The 21,206-nt window shown below is 33.9% G+C and overlaps 1 pseudogene; it reads left to right on the top strand.

Annotated features, from left to right (window-relative positions):
• The first annotated feature begins 6,910 nt into the window (after positions 1-6,910).
• Positions 6,911-7,456, top strand: LOC144371854 (large ribosomal subunit protein eL24 pseudogene; annotated as a pseudogene).
• The last annotated feature ends 13,750 nt before the right edge of the window (positions 7,457-21,206 follow it).

The following is a 21,206-nucleotide window of genomic DNA, read 5'->3' as shown; positions in this document are numbered from 1 at the left end:
TAGACAATATAAATAAGTAGAGATAATACCATGCATCTTATCTGATCATAATGGAATAAAACTGAAAATCAATGATAACAGAAGGAAGGAAAAATCATGCATCACTTGGAGAATGAACAATAGGTTACTGAATGATCAATGGGTTTGAGAAGACATCAAGGAGAAAATTAAAAAATTCTTAGAGTTAAATGAAAACACAGACACAATATATCGGAATTTATGGGACATATTGAAAGCAATTCTAAGAGGAAAATTCATTGCTTGGAGTTTATTCCTTAAAAAAAAGAAAAAAACAACAAATAAATGATCTCATACTTCATCTCAAAATCCTAGAAAAAGAAGATCAAAACAACAGCAAAAGAAGTAGAAGGCAAGAAATAATTAAAATCAGAGCTGAAATTAATGAAATCGAAACAAAAGAAACAATTGAAAACATGGACAAAACTAAAGGTTGGTTCTTTGAAAAAATAAATAAAATTGACAGACCCTTAGCCATGCTAGCGAAGAGAAGAAGAGAGAGAACTCAAATTACTAGCATATGGGATGAAAAAGGCAATATCACAACAGACACTTCAGAAATACGGAAGATAATCAGAAATTATTTTGAATTATTATACTCCAATAAAATAGAAGATAGTGAAGGCATCGATAAATTTCTTAAGTCATATAATCTGCCGAGATTGAGTCAGGAGGATATAGACAACCTAAACAGACCAATATCAATTGAGGAAATAGAAGAAACCATCAAAACATTACCATCTAAGAAAAGCCCAGGACCGGATGGGTATACAGCAGAGTTTTACAAAACCTTTAAATAGGAACTAATACCAATACTTTTCAAGCTATTTCAGGAAATAGAAAAAGAAGGAGAACTTCCAAATTCATTCTACAAAGCCAACATCACCCTGATTCCGAAACCAGACAAAGACACTTCAAAGAAAGAAAACTACAGACCAATATCTCTAATGAACCTAGATGCAAAAATCCTCAATAAAATTCTGGTGAATCAAATACAAAAACATATCAAAAAAATTGTGCACCATGATCAAGTAGGATTCATCCCTGGGATGCAAGGCTGGTTCAATATACGAAAATCAATAAATGTTATTCATGACATCAATAGACTTAAAAATAAGAACCATATGATCATCTCGATAGATGAGGAAAAAGCATTCAACAAAGTACAGCATCTTTTTATGTTCAAAACTCTCAAAAAACTAGGAATAACAGGAGCATACCTCAACATTGTAAAAGCAATCTTTGCTAAGCCTCAGGCTAGCATCATTCTGAATGGAGAAAAATTGAAGGCATTCCCTCTAAAATCTGGAACAAGACAGGGATGCCCTCTCTCACCACTTCTGTTCAACATAGTTCTCAAAACACTGGCCAGAGCAATTAGAGAGACGAAAGAAATTAAAGGCATAAAAATAGGAAAAGAAGAACTTAAATTATCACTATTTGCAGAAGACATGATTCTATACCTAGCAGACCCAAAAGGGTCTACAAAAAAACTATTAGAGCTAATAAATGAATTCAGCAAAGTGACAGGATATAAAATCAACACGCATAAATCAAAGGCATTTCTGTATATCAGCGACAAATCCTCTGAAATGGAAATGAGGACAACCACTCCGTTCACAATAGCCTCAAAAATAATAAAATACTTGGGAATCAACCTAACAAAAGATGTGAAAGACTTATACAATGAAAACTACAGAACCCTAAAGAGAGAAATAGAAGATCTTAGAAGATGGAAAAATATACCCTGTTCATGGATAGGCAGAACTAACATCATCAAAATGGCGATATTACCAAAAATTCTCTATAGGTTTAATGCAATGCCAATCAAAATCCCAATGGAATTTTTTGTAGAAATAGAGAAAGCAATCATGAAATTCATATGGAAGAATAAAAGACCCAGAATAGCAAAAACAATGCTAAGCAGGAAGTGTGAATCAGGTAATATACCAATACCAGATTTCAAACTATACTATAGAGCAATAGTAACAAAAAAAGCATGGTACTGGTACCAAAACAGGTGGGTGGACCAATGGAACAGAATAGAGGACACAGAAACCAACCCACAAAATTACAACTTTCTTATATTTGATTAAGGAGCTAAAAGCATGCAATGGAGGAAGGATAGCATCTTCAACAAATGGTGCTGGGAAAACTGGAAATCTATATGCAACAAAATGAAACTGAATCCCTTTCTCTCGCCATGCACAAAAGTTAACTCAAAATGGATCAAGGAGCTTGATATCAAATCAGACACGGCATCTGATAGAAGAGAAAGTTTGCTACGACCTACATGCTGTAGGGTCGGGCTCCAAATTCCTCAATAGGACACCCATAGCACAAGAGTTAACATCTAGAATCAACAAATGGGACTTACTCAAACTAAAAAGTTTTTTCTCAGCAAAAGAAACAATAAGAGAGGTAAATAGGGAGCCTACATCATGGGAACAAATCTTTACTCCTCACACTTCAGATAGAGCCCTAATATCCAGAGTATATAAAAAACTCAAAAAATTAGACAATAAGATAACAAATAACCCAATCAACAAATGGGCCAAGGACCTGAACAGACACTTCTCAGAGGAGCACATACAATTAATAAACAAGTACATGGAAAAATGCTCACCATCTCTAGCAGTCAGAGAAATGCAAATCAAAACCACCCTAAGATACCATCTCACTCCCGTAAGATTGGCAGCCATTATGAAGTCTAACAACAAGAAGTGCTGGCGAGGATGTGGGAAAAAGTGTACACTTGTACATTGTTGGTGGGATTGCAAATTGGTGCAGCCATCTTGGAAAGCAGTATGGAGATTTCTTGGAAATCTGGGAATGGAACCACCATTTGACCCAGCTATTCCCCTTCTTGGTCTATTCCCTAAAGACCTAAAAAGAGGATGCTACAGGGAAACTGCTACATCAATGTTCATAGCAACACAGTTCACAATAGCAAGACTGTGGAACCAAACTAGATTCCCTTCAATAGACAATTGGATAAAAAAAATGTGGCATCTATACACAATGGAGTATTACTCTGCATTAAAAAATGACAAAATCATAGAATTTGGAGGGAAATGGATGGCATTAGAGCAGATTATGCTAAGTGAAGCTAGCCAAGCCCTAAAAAACAAATGCCAAATATCTTCTTTGATATAAGGAGAGTAACTAAGAACACACTAGGGAAGAAGAGCACGAGAAGAAGACCAACATTAAACAAGGATGAGAGGTGGGAGAGAAAGGGAGTGAGAAGGGAAATCACATGGAAATGGAAGGTGATCCTCAGGGTTATACAAAATTACATATAAAAGGAAAGGAGGGGTAAGACAAGATAATACAAGTGGAAGAAATGATTTACAGTAGAGGGGGTAGAGATAGAAGATGTGAGGGGAGGGGAGGGGGGATAGTAGAGGATAGGAAAGGTAGCAGAATACAACAATTACTAATAGGGCATTATGTAAAATTGTGGATGTGTAACCGACGTGATTCTGCAATCTGCATTTTGGGTAAAATTGGGATTTCCTAACCCACTTCAATCTAATGTATGAAATATGATATGTCAAAAGCCTTGTAATGTTGTGAACAACCAATAAAAAAAAGAAAAAAAAAGAATAAAATCCTGCTTTACATAGAGGGTAGTAGATTGACTTAAAGCACATTAATAAAAATCCTGCTGCAATCAAATACTCCTATTTTTCTTCCAAGAATGCAGATAAATATGAACAAATATTTCATTTGTATTTCCATAAGAAATACCTTCTATCCTCAAGCTGGAACTGGAATCTCAGCAGACAAATTTCTGCTTTGCCTTTACATTGTCACTGTCTTTGTGGTACCCAAACCCAGGATTACTGACCTCCCAATCACCCACATGACTCTAACACACATCCTCATGCTCCTTACACATGGGACTTTTGGTATCTACAGATTTTGGAGAAGTGTAGAACAGTTCATGTCAGTTCCAATGTCTTCCTGGCCTAGGTCATGAGGGGACACTCCATTTGTACCACCCACATGCTGGGTGTGCTTTAGGCCATCACCATCTGTGGCTCCTAGTTGCCTTGCTTCAAATTGAAAACCACAAATGCCCTCCAGTGGCTAATTGTTTTCTTATTAATCCTCACCATCTCCACCTATACCAATCCAGTTTTTTTAATACTGTGGCCAGACCAAATAAAATTCAGCCTGGTCTTCTATTTCTCACTGACCACTGTTCCTTTCAGCTCATGAACTACAAACACGGGTTGTTCTTTTTTTTTGCACTGATGGAATTCAGTGATCTCTAGTTTTGAGGCTGTATGGTTCTTTCAAGAAGATACATAATAATAATCTTTCATAGATGTAAACAACAATCATGTTTTTTCAAAGCTTCAGATTTTCTCCATAAAGTTCCCCAGAAAAAAAAAAGCAATTCATGCCCTTCTGCTGCCCATTATGTGTTTTGACATCCAGTATTGTTTGAACTCCATCATCTTACTGTTAATAAGCAGAGTGTGAGCAACTTATCTCATCTTGAGATGTCCTCAAAGGCTTGGTATCAATGGTGATGGCATGCTCAGTCCTTTTGTGCTGATTTATGCTGACACTCAAATAATAAATCTATGCAAATTAAATGGAGAAAAAAGTCTGCTTCTGACAAAACTGATCAAAAGCAACTTTGTAATTCTTATTAAAATATTATCTATTTCAGAAAATTTTACCTCTTATAAAAATCAATAAAATAGAATTAAAATTTTCTATTACAACAATGTTATTTAAATAGATAACAAATAGTATGTGAAAATTTTTTTCTGTATATGGATTAGTTTTTTCAACATTTGCATTAATTTTCACTGTATCTTACACCATTTGTGTATCATAAAGTTTTATGAACTTTTTATGTAAATTTTAATGTACTTTGTATCTTAGACACTTATATTTGGTCTATGTTTTTTGTCTTCCTGCTTTAAATTTCCTGATATTTCTTTCAGTGAAATTCTATTAGAGGAATATTGATGCTTTTCTCTTTTTGTCTATTAATATGCAAATGCTCATATCAAAGCTACTCAGGAGTCTGCAGTAGTATTGCAAGTTTGTGGAAACCTTGGGTAACTTAGTGAGATTCTGTGAACACAACAGGTAGAAGATGGATCTCGTTGGTGGACCACCTTAGAGGTTCAATTCCCTATACAAAACTACTAGAACAACTAACTGAACAACAGAAATACAATAAATACCATGAAAGAGTACTTCATGAACAAGAGAATGCCGGCACTATTTTAAAAATAGAAGTGTTGGTCACCATGTGAACCAATTAGAAGCCACACACTTCTGTTCAGAATATAAAAAATAGTATAGTAGGTATAGAAAATAATTTGATGATTACTAAAATTTTAAACAGAATTATCACATGACCTACCAATTTTATTTCTAGCTATATTTTCAAATGAACTGAAAACAGATATTCAAACACTTGAACACGAATATCAATGACATCACCATTTCCATTAGAAGATATATGAAAATCTAAATTTTCATTAAGAATGGAAAACAAATGTGTCTATGTATTTATATGTATCCTTGTCTGAATAAGCACATGTACATATATATGTTCATATTCATATATCTATATCTATTTATAGCTTCCATATATGTTTGAATATTATTCTGCAATAAAAATGAAATTCTGTTACAAGTCACCATGTTGACAAATCTCAAAAATATTAAGAAAAGTAGACAAAATCAGACATGAAATTTCACCTGTGCTATAACTACATTTATATTAAATATTCAATATTTGTAAATCATAGAGTTAGAAAGGAGAGAGTTTGTTGCCAGGGGCTTGGAAGGCATTTAAGGGAGTGTTGATTAACTGATTATATAATTTATTTTCAGTAATTGAAATGTTTAAATCAAAATAATTGTTGTAATTATAACCACAAAAGTATAAATGTCACTACTTATTTTTTTAGCTCTTTTATGAAAATTGAACCTCAATAACACCAATAAGGAAAAAAAATCTTTAAAACACTGAAGTCTATACAGTCATAGCTAGAGGTGACAGAAATGAACTATGAAACTGGTCATAACTTTCTTATCCTTGTATTGGAGCACATGACCACAGTAACTACATTATGTAGAACCACAAAAATAGAATCCTAGATACAATGAGTTATATTCTATGTATGTATAATATGCCAAAATATATTCTATCATCATGCATATCTAAAAAGAACAAATAAAAAAAACTATAGATTTATAGTCACCCACATGTACGCTGCATCACCAAACTAAAGCATGGATGGTAACACTGGATACTAGAAATCAAGAGCCTTCTCTGTGTCAGGCAGTATTCTTGATTCATTATTCACTTTGTCCTTATCTTTCAAGTATCATGAGTCCTGATTGGAAGACTTCTGATCTTACAGATGAGTAAACTAAGTTTGAGGGATGACTGATTGTTCCAAGATCACTATCTATGCAGACTAAGGTTCTGACAATTAATTTGTGTGGTGTCCAATTTACTGTATCATGTATCACAATACAAAGTCAGGATTTTATGTTTGTTTTGTTTTGTTTTGTTTTTTGTTTTTGTTTTATTTTGTACCCCCCCCCTTGGAGGAGGAAACAAGAGGTAGAAATACAACAGGGCACCAAGACCCATCTGCATAAACTATCAATGTTAAAAACTTGATTGTGGTCATTGTTACACTGGTAAATAGGTATCTGCAAACATGACAATATATGAATTATATGCGTATAGTTTATTGTATTTCAGTATTACCCTAATACAATTGTTTTAAATTTGAATGAAAGAAATAAATATATTCCTCAGAAAAAAACTATATATTTGGAAAGCATAGGGAAAGATGCTGAATATTATATGTCATTAAGAAATTACAGAGCAGCCACCACCATGAAGGTCAAGCTGTGCAGTTTTAGTGGGTACAAGATATACCCCATATTCAGGAGTCACTATGCAAGGACTGATGGAAAGGTTTTCCAGTTTCTTAATGCAAAATATGAGTTGGCTTTCCTATCCAAGAGGAATCCTCAGCAGCTAAACTGTACTGTCCTCTACAGAAGAAAGCACAAAAAAAGCCAGTCAGAAGAAATTAAAAAGAAGAAAACCCAACCTGAAGCCAAATTTCAGAGGGCCATCACTGGTGCATTCCTTATGAATATCATGGCCAAGAGGAATCAGAAACCAGAAGTTTAAAAGGCTCAATGAAAGCAAGCTCTTAGGCTGCCAAGGAAGCAAAACAAACAAACAAACAAAAAGGCTAAGCAGGCATTTAAAAAGATGGCAATGGCTGCTGCTAAGACTCCCACAAAGGCAACACCTCAGAAAAAGACTGTGAAACCTGAGACGTTTTCTGCTCCCCAAGTTGGTGGAAAATGGTTAATTGGCAGATGAGATTTTAAAATAAAGATGTAACCCTTTTAATTGAAAAAATGTTAAAATAAGGCAATAAAGATGTATGATTTAATGCTAGCTTTGCTTTGATGTGTTTAGGACACACTACAGCGACTGAAAGTAGTGGAATCTTGCATAGATTTAATCCAAGTTTACTATTCAAATGCTCTTTTCCTGTCATTTATCTATCCATGACGGGCACATTTGTTTTTTTATTGGGTTTGACTTATACATTGGGACCCCCCTTCTCCCACCATTTGCTATTATCTGATTTGATGGTGCCAAAAATTGATAGCTGTATTAATCTCTTGCTCTCAGAAAATAGCATCCCCCTTTCTATTTTGGCTATATATTCTGTCTCTGAAACCAGGGACACTGAATAAGAGTATATTTTACCTATTCCCAGTCCTAGTTTGTTGAGCTAGGACTTTTGAAAGAGCTGTGCCAAATAAAATAAAACTGCTCAGTAGCCTTATGATCAATAAATGTGTAATGAGATAAGAAATTATTATAATTTGTGAACAGGTTTGTACTCTATAGATGTCTTTATTATCTGCCCAACTGTGCTGAGTTGCAAGGATACAACAATGCATAAGCCATGTCTTAAACAAGCTTTCTCAAGGTAAAATTATGGTGCATGTCAACATTTTCTTCATCCCCAATTATCCAAGTTAATGGATTACTAATTTTCTTTCTTGTGCATGTAAAATTCAGGCATTATTCTAATTGTTGGGTATAATAAATAGGCTTGGGGAGAAAAAAAAGAAATTACAAATTAAACAGACTTATAAAAATTTATAAAATTTTATACCTGACAATATCAAAAGCTGTCAAAGATAGGGAACAAGAAGAACTCTCATACATTGCTGTTGAGATAGCAAAATTGGACAGCAACTCTGGAAGACAGTTTGGTAGCTTCTTAAAAATCACAATATACACTTAATATGGCCCGCTAATTGTATTTCTCAGTGTTAATTCGATGGAATTGAAAGCTATGTCCACATACAAGTGTCCACAAAACCAAGATACAAAGGTCCACAACTTCTTCACTCATGATTGCCAAGAAAAGGAAGCAGCTAAGAGAGATTTCAGTAGCCACTTACCTCTTATTAATGTAAACACTTTGATACATCCAAACACTGGAGGGTCACTCAAAAAATTTCATAAAATGAATTTACTATCAAACATGAATACACATGGAGGCATCATTAATACATATTGCCAGAAAGAATATATTGTCTAAAATGCCATATTCGTGTCATTCCAAATTTATGACATTCTGGAAAAGTCAAACATTAAAAATGGTAAACATTGCCAAGAAATCAGCCAGAGTAGATGTTAAAGAGGTGAAGAACAGGAACTTTTGGCATGGTGAAGCTACTCTGAAAGATGCCATTATGATGAAAATTAACATTATTCTTTCTCAATGCTTTAAAAATTGTAAAATTTATTAATATATAACTAAATTATTGCCATTAATAATTATTTAGTACCATCACTATTGGCAAAATATTTTGATTTTGTACTTACATCAAATGTTTGTCAGTAATATACAAAAAAATATTAGTAGAAACTCTGAATAGGGAAGGCATATGGGAACATGGTCCTCTATGATTCATTTTTCTGTAAATCTACAACTCTCCTTAAAATAAAGTCTGTTCATTAAAACAATCAAAGAAGGCTTGGTGATATTTCTAGCCTCAAAAATATCTGGCCCTAGAACTTGCCCTCAACAATAATATTTGTACTGATAATTAATAATTTCCAAAAACCCTTTCTTTCTTTCTTTCTTTCTTTTTTTTGACATTTTTCTGCAAAGTTTTGCTGATATTTTCCAACAAGAAATTCAAGAAAATCTATTTTTTTCTGTTTTAATTATCTTCTTAGAGAACAGTGAACATAAGCCCTTAGTGAATAAACTAGTACCTTACATTAAAAAGATGCTTATACATCAATAAAAATAATTATTTATCACTCTGCTCCACAGATAGTAAATCATAAAATACTAATAAAAAGATGTTCTAAACTTATTTTACTAAACTCATATTCATGAGAAAATTATCTGATATATTTTTTAAGTCCACCTCACTTCCAATACGCTACCTATAAAATGAGATTACTTTCTTTTTCTTACCCAATATACTTCTGGTTGAAATAAATGAAGATAGTCCAAGTAAAGGGGTTTGATGATACACATTAAGGGGCAGATAAATTGTGGGTGATATTACTGAGAAACACAGTCCTATTGATCAGATAAATAATAGGCATTTGGTGATACTGAGAGCTCCATAATCTTTCTTCATTTTTTAAAATAATACTTAACACTTCCCATGTTGATCTTCCAATTCTGAGCTATGGTAGTTACTAACACTAACCTACCAGAAACAGATAACATGGTCTGTGAGTCATATCTTTCCAGATCAAGTTCCATTATGCTCACAACAATATTTAGTAGAGTTGGACATGATCAGGGCCAGTCAGGACCTTCCCTTACATTTCTCAGACAAGGTTAACAGAGAAGAGGTTCTCATTTTGGTTTCTAGAATGGGAAATAGAAAATCCTGCATGACTGGCATCAATATTTTTTTCCACAGTTTTTAAACTACATGCTCATGGACAAGCTGGACTGTACAGTAGCTGAAGAAATTATCTTCAAGCACAGATTGGTTCATAATGACAATGTATATCTGCTAAATATTCAATATGATGAGGGTGAGAGAATGAGAAGATAGACTACAATGGAAAGGGGAAATTGAAAGAAAAACTGGCTGCCTCAGGAAGAAGGTGCTTTAACCTATCTCCATTCCCAAATGAGAAAAACCATTAGTTAAATTTCTTCCTTCCTTTCTCTCTTGTCTACTTTCTTCCTTCCTCATTTCATTGGTTATTTTCTTCTTTTTTCTCATTTTCCATCCCTTCCTTCATTTCTTTCTAAGAGAAGATGTCTCAGTTCATTCTTCATATTTACTTCTCAGAAACTAGTCATTTGGAAAATAAAGCTCTATGAGAAGCATATCCATTTATATAGGGTATCATTACTCTAAACTGTTTTCAATTGAAAGACCTGAAAATATATTGTAAGAGTATACACACTCACATGAAACATTAGTTTGGGATTTATAAAAATTTATATTCTTATACACCAAGCCATATATATCTGGGGTATAGTGAGAGGCCTTACATTGTTTTGCTAGGAACACAAAAAAAAAAAAAGAAAAGAAAAAGAAAACGAAACATGACAACAGAAATAAAAACAAATTATTTTCTATCACATTACTGACTTTTCTGTAATAAAAGCAGTTTATGATAATTTAAAATTATTTTGTCTTTTCTTAAAAAATATTTAAACTTTCAAATGAATTTTTACTTATTTTTTACCCAAATACCAAAGAATGATTTTGTTCACTGAAAACTTTAAAGAAATATGTTTTTCAAAAACAATTTAAATTCATTTCATGAATGACAGCAGACTTTGGGTGTTCAAGTAAAGTAAGCATTTTCTTTTCTTTTCTTTGATGGATCTTTATTTATTCATTTATTTATATGTGGTGCTGAGAATAAAACCCAGTATCTCACACATGCTAGGCAAGTGCTGTACCACTGAGTCCCAACTTCATCCTCTACATATATACTTTTTGCTTGTATTATTGTACATAATAGTTGGGTTTGTTTTTACATAATCATAAATGCATGGGATATAATTTACTCCATTTCAGGCTCCAGTTCCTCCTATTCTCTCCCTTCTCCTTCTCCCTATTCTCCTTCCTCTACTCTTAAAGTAAGCATTTTGTATAGAAGTTTTTTTTGGTAGTTTTAAAGAGAAAGGTAATTGGATCATCAGAGTACAACTTTGCCCCAAATATCTCAATCCATACATTGATATCAGGATGGCCAAAGCTTGGGAAAAAAAGAAAAATTTTCTTGAAGAAAACTCAAAGCCCTGGGTACCTACTTTGTACCCATGAGTCTTTCAGGCACTGAGTGACTATTCTAGATGTTAACCAGAGTTAAGGAATACTGCAGCATTATTCAAAGTGTAGCCATTTATCTGAGAAGACTTTCTGTTATTACTGAATTTATTCATGGGAAATTGTCATTTTCCTTTCTCAGTCATAGATGTGTGAAGAACAGTTTAACAAGTTCAACTTGACAGTTTCTTCTACCACAGCCTGGTTTATTAGTTTCCCTTGAAATGAAGAATTTTTATTGAATTTATTAAAAATATGTGTGTAAACTATTGCCTTCTATTCTGTCCTCAGCAGCAAGAGAACTGATGGTCTATTTGCTTAACTTCATTGCTTTCTACAAAACATCTCTAGGCTTCACATTTGGATTTCCAGCTAAATTCAGCATGATGTTTATGATAGTGCTTCCCTTATTTTCCTATTTCTTAACACTGTGATCTTTTCTTATATTCTCCTACTTTACAAACACCTAAATATTTTACTATAGTAATTATCCAAATGTGTGTGCGTGCACAAAAATTGTTGATTCCACTTCTCATGGAACTTAGCTTTTAATTCAGAAGCATTTCATGATAGACATCCTGCTCCCATGGGACTCTGTCACTTTCCTTGAGTGATCCTCATGTGTTTTATTTATTTCAAAGCTTTTTACCTTTATTTCAGGAGCATTATGTCAAGAGTATGAATAACATTAAATTCCATTGGAAATACATTTGATAATATTGGAGAGTTAGATTATTAAAATATTTTACCCCATCATTTTATAATTCCATGTAGATACTCTGATAGAAATTATAGCTACTTTAAGTGTTCTTTGGATCAAAAATTTAAGATCTGGGCTAAAAACCTTGAGTAAAATACCCAAATTGGAGTCATGGCTGTGTATTATAATGCAGTTTTACTAAGTGACCACAAAACTCTGGAGACACACACACACACACACACACACATTTTTAAAGAAAGGAGTCTTGCAGGTGTCAGTCCTCTCCTGGCAAAAACAAAAAATGTTTAAAAATATATTGTTTTTTGACAACTAACATTTGTCAAAGCAAGCTAATATAAGGGTAGTCATTTCTCCTCTAAAGCCTGAAGTCTTGAGTGTACTACATTGATTCTCCCAAGCCAGGTTTATCACAAGCCTAACAACTAAGATAAACCCAGTATCAGAGGAATTATCAGCCCAGTTCTACAAGAAGTTGAAAGAAGAATGAACACCAATTTTTCTAAAATTATTTTATGAAAAATAAAATAGCAAAACCTTCTAACCTCCTTCTATGAAACTAATATTAACCTGATGCAAAAACCAGATAAAGACAAATCAAGAAAAGAATATTTCAGACCAGTATTCCTGATGAACAAAGATGTAATAATTCTCATTAAAATTATGGCAAGCAACATACAAAATTATATTAAAAAGATATTACAACATGATTAGTAGGGTTTGTCCCAGTGATGCAGGGTTTGTTCAACACATGAAAATAAATAAACATTTTTCAAGTAAATAGATGTAAAGGCAAGAATCAGAAAATTATCTCAATAATTGCAGGAAAAGCATTTGACTAAATACATGGTCAAAACACTAGAAAACTATGTATAATAGAGATATATCTATAAAAGCTGTCTATCCTAAACACAAGGGAAACTTATTCTGAAAACAGAAAACTGGGAGAACAAAGGATTACAAACAGGAATGTGGACCCACAGCAAAACAAAAACAAAAACAAAAGAACAAAAGGGCAGGGGGCAGGGGTGTCAGAAGGACAGGAGGGGGTAGCCAGAGCAAGGAAAAGGCATAGTATTTTTTCTTCTTCTTCACATTTCTTTCAAAAACAAACACAACACACATGCACACACAACTGTTTCTTCCCTATTAGAAACATAAATAAATAAAATAAAAGTCAGGCTGGAGGCTGCTCCCCAAGAGCCCGCTTACACAGGAGCAGCCAGGGCGCTCAGGTTTGTGCAACACAGGGAAGCATGGGCAACAGAGGTAGCTGGAGAAGGAACAGAGGCAGCATTAAGGGGGCGTCATTTGCTCAACCCGTAAGGAGCAGGGGGTCCAGCTTGTCAAAGTCCAGAGTGCCCTCTTCAAGTTCTGGGAACCCCAGGAGATATCCCTGGGGACCATGCTCTCTCCGTGTCCTGTGTCTTGGGCATCCTCAGGGAGGGGGTCGGCAGGGCCACATCCTCTTCAAGTACTGGGAGCCCAAGCCTCCCGCCACTAACCCGCCCCTCAAGAAGGGGGTCACACACACATCAAATAGAGCAGTAATCTCCAAGATATATGAAGAGCTAAACAATCTTGATGCCAAAAAAGAGACATAACCCATCAATAAATGGACTAAGGAACTGAACAGACACTTCATACAAGAAGAAATACAATTGATCAAAAAACATATAAAAAAGACCATCATTTTTAGCAATTAGAGAAATCCAAATCAAAACTATTTCAATACTTCATTTCACTAGAATGTAGTCATAATGGCAATTATCAAGAATACAAGCAATAATAGTGTTCATGAGGATATAGGAGAAAAAGTACACTCATACATTGCTGGTGGTCACATCAATGTAGAGTAGGTCATTTCACAATGTCTAAACTAGTGAACCAACCTAGCTCCCTTTAACAGAAGAATACATAAATAAAATGTGATATATATATATATATATATATATATATATATATATATGTATACACACATACACATATACATACACACATACACATATACATACACACACACACACAAATACACACACATATGTGTGTGTGTGGGTTGTGTGTGTATGGAATATTACTCAACCCTAAAAAGAATGAAATTATGCCACTTGCCAGCAAATGAATGGAAATTGAGGATACCATGCTAAGCTAAAAAACCAATAAAAAAGTTCCAAGTGCTGAATATTTTATCTGGTGTGCAGATGCTAATTCACAATCAAAGGGACTAGGGAAGATTAAATGCACTTTGGATTAGAAAGAGAAAAGAGTAGGGAGAAAAAGAGGTATGAGGTTTTGAAGGATAATGAAATGGATCAGATATTATTACCCTGCATACTTATATAATTACAAGACTGGTGTAATTCTACATCATGTACAACAAGAAAAACGAGAAGTTATACTCCATTTATGTATGCTGTGCCAATGCATTATACTATTATGTATAGATAATTGTAACAGATGCCAAAAAGATAGAATCAAACAAATTGCAAACTATAAAAATTAAAACACTGTTGTACTGAAATAGAAGGCAACGTACAGACCAATGCACAGAAAAAAGAACAAGGATAAACCCAGAAGTTCACTTCACAATCATCTTTAAGAAGGGGGTCAATAATACAGAATGGATAAAGGATAGTCTCTTTAACAAATGGTGCTGAGGACACTCTATGTCCACATGGGGAAGAAAGAAAACCAAGACTTTTCTTACACCATATCAAAACATCAAGTCAGAAAAAAATATATATATATAACAGTGAGATGTGAGTCTGTAAAATTTCTGGAAGAAAATGCTTGGGTTTCATTTACTAATCTCTTCCCATCCTACTAAGGTGACAAATATAAACTTTACTCTGATTTGATCACTACACAGTGTTGCATGAATCAAAATATCATGCTATACCACATAAGCAAATGAAGTTGCTATTTTTCAATCTAAATTTAAAAAAAAGACAGAAAGAAGAGCATAAGTTTGTGAGCAAAATATAAAAGAAAACACAGAAGAAACACTTTACAACATTGCTTTAGGAAATGGTGCTTTGGCTATGACAGTAAAACGACAGAGGACAGAACCATAAACAGACTAGTATAATTTTATTAAACCAAAAGCTTCTGCACAGCACACTAATTCATGGACATGGAAATGATTTAACTGTTAGAAGGATAGAAATTACTTACACATCACCTGAAAAGAGTATAAAGTCTAAAACACACACACAAAAATCCCTATGAAAACCAGTACAGGAGCTGGGCACATTGGGACATACCTTGAATACCAGTGGTTTGAGAAGCTGAGGTGGCAAGATCACAAGTTAAGAATCAGCCTCATCAAGTTAGTCAGGCACTAAGCAAGCAACTGAGTGAGATTGTATCTCTAAATTAAAAATAAATAAATAAATAAATAAAAAATAAATAAATAAATAAAAACTCTGGGGATGTGGCTCAGTGGTTAAGTGCTGTGGATTCAATCCCTAGTGGCAAAAACAAAAGGAAACAGAGTAGTATGTTGTTTCCAAAGGAAGGTGGTTCAGGTAAAATGGGTGCTAATCTTCAATGAATATAAAAGTTTAATTGTATAAGATAAACAACTTCTAGATATTTGCAGAATACTTCTGTACTTACACTTTACAATACTATAATGTTCACTTATATATGTTTTCAGAGTACATATATCCTACTTAGTGTTCTTACTATTGTGCAAGAGAGGAATGAAGGAAGCAAGTGATGGAGGGAAAGAAGAATGTTGGAGAGAAAGGAGGAGGCAGAAGACAGAGAAAGGAGGCCTAGCCCCATGATGCTCTTCTACACAGTCAGGATTCTTTCTCAAAGTGGACCTGTCCTTTATTGAATATTGTGCTATTGCTATCATAATTTTTATTGATTATATCTTACTACTTACTTTTCATAAGTAAATTCAAAGAAGACAATGGACCACAGGTATGAACACAGCACACAAATGTAACCTGCAGGCATATCGCATTTGGCCACCTCATGCATACTGAGATTTTATTCCCATCAACATAGAAGTCCAGTGGGCCAATGAAATATGGGAGCTAAGAGAAACTTGGGTACAATGTGACCATGTCCTATCCACACATAAGTAAAAAAAGGGAAAATGATAAAACCCAGGGAGACCACACATTAATGTCCAACCAGAATTAGACTTAAATATAGAAAGAAGACAGCTTTGTTACTCAAGGTACTTCACTGTATCAGCCCATCTCTCCAGCTGAGGATAAGGGAAAATAGGGTGATCCACAGTCACTTTTCTTCCAGTTATTTCAAACTCATTAACAAACCAGGTGGACAAACTTTCACAGTTATCAAGGTGTAGTAAAAACAATTGCACTGGTTCTGTGTAACATATTCACTTCTTTGGTATTAATGAATCCAACATGTATGTACAAGCTCTACAATGTGACTTGTTAGTAAGTTTGCATTTAGAATTGATGTGGTATACTTAAAGATGAATGTTAGAAGTCTTACTAATAATTAAAAATGTTATAATAAAAAGGACAATTAAAAGACAGACAAACTGTACCATGATATATGAGTAGATCACAGAAGAAAGAAATAGATTTCTGTGGCATGATGTCAATGGCACAGGTCACCTGCTTTTAGACAGGGAGTCTAAGTTTTCATTTTGTATTGGACCTGAAAAATTACACGTTTCCCTAAAAATACCAGTAAAAAGGTGTATATTTCCCTGGAGAAAGTGCTGATTCTAGCATCTCGTAAGATAAATTAAAAATGAGCCTTAACATATGAAGGAGGAAGAGAAGAAAGAGTAGGAGGAGAGTCTCCCAAGGTGTCCCATATGTGGATTTCTGAAAAGTGACATAAGAACTAAGGTAAAAGATCCTGAAATAGTGAAAGTTAGAAAAATATGAGCAATAAAACAAAAACCTTTTACAATAAATTATAAGTGAAAGCAGCAAATGAGTATATATTTACTGATAAAACATAATAGACTTCATTGATAAAAAGTGATGGAAACAGACAACTCTTTTATATAGAAGAGTTCAAAACAATGCAGAATAATAGCATCCCCTCCTACATGTGGAGCTTAGAATCTTTCTCATTTTATAGATGGGCAGTTTCAGTGACTTGATTGCAACAAATAATGAAGGAATAAGGAAAAAGTATTACATTCCCAAAGAATGAACCAGGCACAAATGACTTTTGACAATGGATGGACTGTAGCACTTTAAATATTTCAGTGACCATCAGGTAACCTCATCATGCTGTGACAACAAGGCATTACAAATCCATACTATTCTTTCCAAAATTATTATTACTTTTTAACAAATAACAATTTTATTTTCTCAAAGTTCTGGAGACTGGGATGCCCAAGAAGAAGATGCTAGCAGGTCCAGTTGTCTTGTGAAAACTTGAATACACATTCTTCTCATCAGTGCATGGAACAGTCTCCAAGACAAATCATAGGATAGGCCCCAAAATAAGTCTCAACACATGTTAAAATATCAAATTAATATCATGTAATTTTTCAGTAAAATGTAATAAAATTAGAAATTGATAATAAAAAATTATTTGGTTTATTTTTCATATATTTGTAGTTTCCAGTGTTTCACCTGCATTTGACTTCATTTTTTGCTTCCTGCAATTCTGTTGACAGTAAGTTGACATCATTAATATAAGACTTTGATTATTTGTGCCACAGTTGCCTTGAAAACATTGAAAATGGTTTAAAGATGAGCTATTTTTCCCCCACTGGCAAGAATTATCTCACCCAGTTCAAGGAAATAAAGATTTGACTTGGAATACAAACTGATATGTATAGCTTTACTTAGGATTAAATTTTATTTTATTTTTTTATTAGTTGCTTAAGACAATACAATGATCTTGACATATAACACATTTGATTCAAAAAGGGTATTAATTCTCATTTTTCCATGTGTACAGATTGCAGGATCACATTGGTTATACATCCATGTGTATACATACAGCAATCCTAGTGTCAGTTGTATTCTTCTGCCCTCCCTATGCCCCTCCTTTTCCCTCCCCTCCCATCACATCTCTCTACCCATTCTACTAGGACACTTATCTCTTTCTCTTTTTTTTCTTTCCTTCCCCCTCAAACCATCATATATGTCCATATATGTATTTTGTGAAACCATTCGGATCTCCCTCCATCTTCCATGCAATTGCCCTTCTCCCTCCCATTCCCTCCCACCTCTTTTCCTTCTTTTGTGGTAATCTTCTTTTCTTGCCCTTCCTCCCTACTCTGTTTTGAGTCACCTCCCTTATATCAGAGAAGACATTCAGCATTTGTTTTTTAGGGATTGGCTAACTTCGCTTAGCACAATCTGCTCTAATGCCATCCATTTCCCTGAAAATGCAATGATTTTGTTATTTTTTAGTGCTGAGTAATATTCCATTGTGTATAAATGCCACTTTTTTTATCCATTCATCTGTTGAAGGGCATCTAGGTTGGTTCCACAATCTAGCTATTGTGAATTGTGCTGCTATGAACATTAATGTAGCTGTGTCTCTGTAGTATGTTCTTTTTAGGTCTGTTGGGTATAGTCAGAGAAGGGGAATAGCTGGGTCAAATGGTGGTTTCATTCCCAGCTTTCCAAGGAATCTCCACTTATTTAATTAGTTTTCTTTACAGGTGATTGACAGTGACCATTTTCACAAGCAGGAAACAAACCATAAGAATACACTCTCCCTCAGTGTTGAGTGCCTACCTTTCAGTGATCAAATAGAATAATTAGTTTTAATTTGTTTTTAATTAACAAATATTTATTGCATATGTTAATGGAATTGAGCATAATAATTCCAAATGCATGGTACACAGTGATCATATCTAATTATCTATCTTCTACTTTCATCTCTTGCCCCATCATCCTTCCTACTATCCAGAAATTACTATGTGGCTTCCATATTTCTTTTAAAAAATCAACTTCAGGGTGTAGGTAGCAGACATGGTAATAGAAAAAAGATTTCTGCAGCCACAAATAAGCAATTGCAGGAATTATCTCTTTCCACATCTCAGAGATCATAAATGTTAACATCTGACTAAGTCTCCCTTTATCTCATTGTGCGTAATTAGAAAAACAATCTCCAGCTATTGCCTTCACTAAGCTGACCTTAATTTTTCCATAAATCATCCAATTGCCCTCAGTTCCCACAACCTAAAAACAGGGATTTCACTGAGATCATCATAAACCACTATGGTGCCAAATCTCAAGGTCTCTCCTTTGCCACCGTCTAGTTCACTTTCAGTGGTTTCCAGAACACAAGGTTCTGCCTTTCTTTTTAAATTCATATCTTCAAGAAATCCATGTAATTACATTTCCCTGGTTTTCTATCTCCTTAACTGGATGCTCTCGCTTTCTGCCTTTTTCATAGACTTTTCTTCTCCATTGATAAATATAGGTTTCTCTGAGCTCTAACTCAGAAAAATGGTCCCTGTACTTCTATATATTCACCCACACCCAGGGTCATGCTCAGTCTCATGGCAGTATTTTCCAAATTCCTCTGCCTCCCAAATATTCATTTTCTTCCCAGTCCTCTCCTGTCACCTTCAGACATGTTCAATTGGATATCTAGAAGAAATCACAACATCAACACAAAAGCCTTCTTCAAGACTAGCACTCTTTTTTTGCCTCATGTGGTCTTTCTTCCCCATACAGGATTGGGTATCAGCAACTACCCTAGAGTTCTCAAGTCAAAAATTCAGCAATTGTCTTTGGTCTTTTCACATTACACTCACCCCAAACCATCCCCAAACCTTGCTTATCTTAAAGACAATATTATAAACATATATGTATATGAGACAGAGAGATTCATATATTCAAAATTATAAATATATAAGTATATAATTATATGTATATTAAATATGTATAAAATATATAATTATAAATAAATAAATCAGGTTAAACTACTTTTATTCCTATTACCAAGTCATGCCATCATATTATATCATACATATTCTATTGGTAGTCATACCCATGGGGACAAGTTCTGCTAAATGGTCACAAATTCTCATATTAAGGAACTTAAAATCTGCTTTTGCCCAAAAAAAAAAAAACACTGATTATTCACTTAGGCCTACAGATGGCCAATAAGTGAGATAAAACTTGACATCTCTGAGATATATTTATTCTATTTATTGGCTTATAATAATCACAGCATAGAAAAGAGAAAGAAATACCTGCAATATTAGTAAGGACTTCTGAAACATCCCAGGCCCAATAGGTGTAGGAAGAGGCCATGACTGAATTGAAACCCTTACCTCACTTCTGAATAAAATTTTTAAAAAAATACACATGCCCAAATACACAGACACACACACACACACATACACAGCACAAAAACATACATATATACACTGAGTAGTAAGTGTAATACTCCCTTCCTTAGCTGGATGATTAATTTCATACATGCAATTAATGAAGATTTGTACGAAAAAAATGAAAGCTGCTTGTAAAACAAGTAGTGAAGGGCTTTCTAAATGTTTCATAACCAAGCCAACCAATAAGTAGGCAGCCACTCTGGTGGTCACTAGAAACCTAAATGGCTTTGCAGATGTGTAAATATTTATAATCAGTCTCATTTCATCTCTTTGTACAACAACAACAACAAAAAAAAAACTACTACCACAATGTTCTACCATTTGTTCGATGGTACATGAAGCTAAAGCCTTAACAGTATTTTTACTTCATTAGATCATTCAAAATTAAACACTCTTTGGAGTTAATCTGCAAATTAAAAAAAAAATAACCTCATAAAACTAAATTTTTTTTCATTTTATATCCTTTCACTTTTTGAATAAATATTATATTTATTCAAAAAGTGAAAGTATATATAATATTAAAAATAAAGCTAGATCACAAGTTAATAAGTGTATAGATATTTATCTGCTATCAAGTTAGAATGATTATTTCTCCATGAATTATGCTGTAATTGATAAAAATTAAGAAGAAGCTTAATTTAATCTACCTCCCCATCCCTAGTACAAATTTCTTTCTAGCATTTCTGACACTTTTACCTATCATACTGTGTTCAATACTGCAAACTTCTGGAACATTTATGTTAAATGCTCCAAAAGTTTGGAACATTTTCTTAGTGGTATCTTCCAGAATGG

The sequence above is a fragment of the Ictidomys tridecemlineatus genome, chromosome Y, assembly GCF_052094955.1.
Source record: "Ictidomys tridecemlineatus isolate mIctTri1 chromosome Y, mIctTri1.hap1, whole genome shotgun sequence".
NCBI classification, from domain to species: Eukaryota; Metazoa; Chordata; class Mammalia; order Rodentia; family Sciuridae; genus Ictidomys; species Ictidomys tridecemlineatus.
Note: the sequence above shows the minus strand (reverse complement) of the source record. Positions and strands in the feature narration are given on the sequence as shown.